General features: G+C 43.9%; 1 long non-coding RNA gene across 1 annotated transcript; it reads right to left on the reverse strand.

The window, feature by feature from the left end:
• Nucleotides 1-226: 226 nt before the first annotated feature.
• On the reverse strand, nucleotides 227-4463 carry LOC148056848 (uncharacterized). The gene is made up of 3 exons (XR_015702379.1): nucleotides 4262-4463; nucleotides 2616-2688; nucleotides 227-737 (listed from the first exon to the last, which is right to left on the reverse strand). It is a non-coding gene; the product is annotated as an uncharacterized LOC148056848 (long non-coding RNA).
• Between the last annotated feature and the right edge of the window lie 953 nt (nucleotides 4464-5416).

The raw sequence follows: 5416 nt of genomic DNA on the forward strand, positions 1-5416 counted from the left end.
GTGTGTGTGTGTTTAAATAAGCATATTAGCTATCCTGAAGATTCAAACAGAATTAATTGATCTAGAAGCAAGAAAGCTTACATTTAAGACAATGAAAACAATGTCAGGCCACCAAAAAAAAACAGAGAATCACATGTTTAGCATATGCATATCAAGGTTTTTAATGTTATCAGGAGGGAAGTTCTTTCAAGAAATGCAAAGTATCCTGATTTGGCTTGAACACAAGTATTCCCTTAGAAATGCTAATCAGTTAGGTAAAAATCTACAGAAGAATATTTTGTACAGATCTTTTGTCCTAGATATGGGCGAAACAGGAATCATTTCACAATGAGATAACTACTATGTTCCCCAAACAGGGCTCAGTATAACATCAGTTGTAGCTCTACCTTCATCCATGAAAGCACCCCTCTCATAATTTTTTTTCATTAGTACAGGCATGAACATTTTACTGTACATTGCAAGCATCATTTCAAGGCATCATATTCATGTTGTGCTTCTAAGCATGCACAGATGTGTTTGGACAGGGCAATACAGGTTAATTGTAACTTTACCAGTTATATATTGCAAACAAAACACTGACAATAAAACAAGAGACAGAAAATCAATACTGTGTCAGACAAATTAATTATCAATGGTATATGGAGTTAAAAATAATGGAATGAGATCATCCACTTAGTTATTTTCAATGGTCTGCCTCTCTGTGATCCTCTTTTGAGTTTAGAAAATTCTCCATAGGTCTGCAAAAGAAGAATAATTACCTGTTCAATCAAGCTCCTCTATCCACCTGCTTCTGCAATGAAAACACAAACACACTTCACCAGCCCCACTCACAGCCTTTTGCCTCAGATCCTACCACTTCCCGCCTTGCTGGGGCCTCCTGCTGCTCTTATGCCTTATTATCCCAACTGGGAAACGAGTACTTCCCATTTCCAAATCTTTCCCCCTTCTCCCACTTCCCACTCAGGTGCCCAGCACTGAAACCCACCTAACCACTCTGCTTGACCCTCACCTCCCTCAAGCCCTGCTCTTTCTCACTGCCTTCGCATTTCCCTAGCCTGGATTTTGTTCCCATGCATTCCTCATTCTCTCCTTGCTTCATTGGTCTGTCCCCTATTTTGCATCTTCCACATCACTCAGGCTTTCTGAACCTTTTCTTCAAACCTGTTCCATCCCACCCTGCAGCTCCTATGATCTCCTGTGCTTCATTCCTTTAGGCCAGGTTTTGGACTTGAATGATACAGTTACGGACTGTCCCTTTCCCAAGACAAAAGCAAATGTCTTTGGGCCAAATCCTGAGCTGATATGTATCAGCTTGGCTCCCCTGATCTCAGGGAAAGGGTGCAGGCTGAGACCAGCTGAGCAGCTCATACGCAGCTTCGCCCTAGGGGATGACTGCAGCACATTGCTCTGAGAGTTGAGAAGTTCTCATTATCCCAGTAATGGCTATGGCTAGTCCTGCCTAAAAGCCAAAGACGGGAGCTGGTATATTGTGTTTTTATAGTTGTGGGTCATTCACAGTTCTGCCAGATACATAATAATCACAACAGACTTTGTTTGGCTGTTTTCAAAAACTTGGAATTGCTTGGGGGGAAAGGGGTGAAAAGCAACAAAAGGACTTAATTAAAGCGTATTCACTGAGGTCACCAAGTTATGACACATACATTTGGTTAAACAATTACATTTTTGTTCATTGTTGCAAAAACTGGCAGTTCAGATTTACAAGGCCAGTTTCTGTCTGCTAATTCCACTGGTCTGTCTGGAGTCTCCCCTAGTGTCAGCATGTGAAAGCAGTGGCCTCCGATAACCATTTCCCTAGGACAAAATGTGATTTTTCAGGTCCTCCTCCCTCCTGGATTACCAACTTTTAATTAATAGGACTCAGAGGTACTGACCTCAGTACTCAGTAACTCAGACTTTCTGCATTATGAGACCCTTTCATCAACAAATTATGGCTCAGATCACACCTCCAGGTGCAGCCCCAGGACAGCAGTAGGTGATGACTGCAAGTCAACCCTGGGAGGCTGAGCAGCTCAGAGACAGCCCCGGCAGCACGCAGTCCCCCTCCTGCCCCTTCCTCGGGGAAGAAAGCGCTGTCTACCACCAGCCTCTTCCAGCAGCTGCCTGTAGCCCTCCCGTGACAGCTCAGCCGTCCCTCCGAGCCACTGCCCACACACCTGCCCGTGGGAGAGGGAAGCAGTTGAGGAGCTCCACCCGTAGCACCGCACACCTGGGCACAGGCAGGTTCACAATATCCATACTCCTCTGCACGGACACATCAATCTGCCCCAACAGGTTTCTCTCCCCAGCTGCAAAATGACTGAAATATTCTGCAGATGATAGGTCTCTGAGCAAGATAAATGAATTAACAGCCAGGGCCAAACCCTCAGCTGGGGAGATTTAGAGCCATACTGATTTGATGCAATATGGAGATTGCTGTGGGGTTTTTTTTTGTCCCTATGTTTCCCTGCAAACCAAAGCTGTTGTCCAGCAGATTATTCTTGCAGTAAACTTTGATTAGAGATTATTCTGTTGCTTTGGCCATTCTTCTTTTTCACCCCCTTCTTTTTTACGCATTTTAACTGGATAGCGTTTAAATAAAAAATTTCAGTGCTTACATAACATCCAGTGTACCGTCCTGACTGATGAAAGCCAGTGAATCTCAGAGTAAAACCCGCCTGAATAATGGTGCTACAAATGAAGAAATAGAAGACACTTAGCAGAAAGTTGCCAAGAGAGGCTGCGAGATGCCAGATAAAAGCCGGGGATGTATCTGAGGAAACAAGGCAACTGCAAGAGATAAGAAGGCAGATACAGAGATTTAAGCTCAAGAAATAAAGCAGATTTTTGTAAATCAGGACAATGATATAAAGACAAAGATGAGAAAGGAAGCCAGGAAGAACAATATTGAATTTATCAAGACAACACTGAAAAAACAAAACAAAACTTGAAAGTACTGTAGTAGGAAGAAAGCACAAGAGAGGGAAATATCATTTTATTGCAGTGCTGGGAAAAAGACAGAACTCCGTAAGTGACAGGGAACAAATCATTAAAAGGACTGGAGTATTCTACAGAGACTCAGAGTCCTGCGTTTAGAGCAACTAGCCAAAAAAAGAGGTTTTTGCCTTCAAAAAGCACCTCTGAAATCACAAATGAATGAAATGCGTGGCCTGACCAAAGCGTACAGTAGGTCAAGGCACTGGCAGGCAGTTGCCTTTGATAATCCATGGAACAGCCTGTCAGACAGCAGTGTGCCCTCTCTGATGTCTGTTTGGCGTCCTGTATAAAAAGAGCTGTTGGTTCCCCTTGCAGGAGATGTTTGTCTCTCTCACAAAAAAACACCAGGGCAGTTGGCACAACTGATTCTCTGAGCAGAGATGCTGAGAGCTGACTGGACATAGAGGAATACTTTTTTTGTACAATATGGGCCACAGAAACAGAGATATTCTGAATGAACAAATACAGCATCAGAGTTGCAAACATACAAGATGGTCCCAACTAGGAGGGCCTTTGAAGATTGTTTCAGAAAATTTTACAAAGGTGCCATGAAGTGCATACACCAGCCTATAACACCAGCCATACAGATTTGACTGTCAGGTCCTGAGTGTGACCGCAGCAGCAATGTGTGGGATCAGAACAAAAGTCTGCCTCTTTCTCCAACAGTGCCCTAATACAGGTGCATATGAAGCATCTAAGATCAAGGCAACATGTACAACATTTCCCTAAATAGGCTTCTAGTCTCCAGCCCTTTGTGGCTCACCAGCTTCCTCGGCCAGAGGTGGTTTCTGTGTATTCAGGAATCCTCAAAAGGTTTCTTTTCTGCAAGTTTGCAAAGCCTCTCCTTTAAGGCATGCAAACCTTTAGAAACATACAGCAAGGAGTTCTGCAGCTTACCTGCATATGGGGTGAAAAAACACTTCTGACCTTCCGCAGCTAGCATCATTTCATCCATCCCTATCCACCCACACGATTTTAGACCTCAGATATCTCTTTCACAGTCTGAAGACACCTTTTCTTAATTATCCTCTTTCCATATCTTGGATCTTCCCTGGGGACCTTCTCTGAATAAGCAGCATGCTGCACCACTTGAAAAAGCAAGCACCACCAATGGTCTTTGTTGCTGATCAGCAGACCAATGCTAGGCAGTTTTGTATCAGGATTAGTGGGGTTCTTTTTAAGGACAGAAGGGAACAGAATGGAAAACGTTGTTTCTTTAAGAAAAAGAGGGCAGGGGAAAGTTGAGAGTACATTGAAATTAACTTACTTGGGCCCAACACGTGTAGATATGCAGTGCAGGTGTAAAAAAGCATTTCTGTAACAGAAGTGGCCTGTACAACCAGAAGGTCAGAAGAGCCCTCCTCGACCCTTTTGAAGCCACACGGCTCTGAAGCAGCCCAGCAGAATAAGCAGAAGGTGCCAGATCTCAGACCAGCCCTTCTTCCCTACTGTCTTACCACACTGGTCCAGGTTGCCACTGCACCAAAAGCTGAAGCTCCTTAAGGATGGCAGCAATATATGCCTTCCTCCTAATGAGGAGGCGGGCATTTCTGAGCTACCTGGGCAGCTTTATTCCACCCCTTACTCTAAACCTAAATTATTCTCAGAGAAGGTGATTTTGCACTGCCCTTATCTTAACCTACATTAAACCATCTTTAACCCTACAGTGCCCCTTAACTTCAGTGAGATCAACCACAGATTAAGACACTATTCAGGAGTGGCCCTACCCTCCATTTTTGTCTCTAAGAATCAAAGCCTGGGAAACTATTTCACAGCTGATACCTGTTACCTCCCCCTCCCAGATATTTAAGAAGCCAGTCTATTTGTTTGTAGTAGTCATTTGTCCTAGCCTAAGCAATCAAGTGCTGTCCTGCCTGGAGAGCACACCAACACTGGCAGAGTACTAATGGACAAACACTTAGAGAGAAAAACAAGAGAAAACCAAGACAAAATGCTTGCAAGTCCTTAAATCTTATTTAACATCACCTACAACCCTCTCCCACAAACACCACGGTAATTGCTAACACTGTGGGTATGGGCTCCAATTAGGCAATCTGCAGAGGGTAAACACTTGGGCCAGATCTTGGAGCTTCTGCTGATTTTTAGCAGCTACAGATCTGGCCTGGGATCTGCTGTTTACCCGCGACAAAGGCGAGAAAGAGTATGTCTTATACGTTCTGTTAGCATTCGAGCAAACACCGTGTTTAATATTAGAAGCTGGTATGCATGTGGTTGCTTAGGAATGAGAAACATCCCTTCAATATGCCCTCCGATACGCACCGGGTTGCTGTGGGATGTTTTTGTGCATTCTACTTGAGCAGTTACCAGGGTCTGGAGTCCACAGGAACATGACATTGTAATCTTGGTCATGTTTTATTTATGGGGAGTAGCGCAGTAGATAGGGTGTGTTAACAAACAAAGA

This window comes from Nipponia nippon, unplaced genomic scaffold (genome assembly GCF_047370975.1).
Source record: "Nipponia nippon isolate SJK-2023a ecotype South Korea unplaced genomic scaffold, ASM4737097v1 scaffold_11, whole genome shotgun sequence".
Classification (NCBI taxonomy): Eukaryota; Metazoa; Chordata; class Aves; order Pelecaniformes; family Threskiornithidae; genus Nipponia; species Nipponia nippon.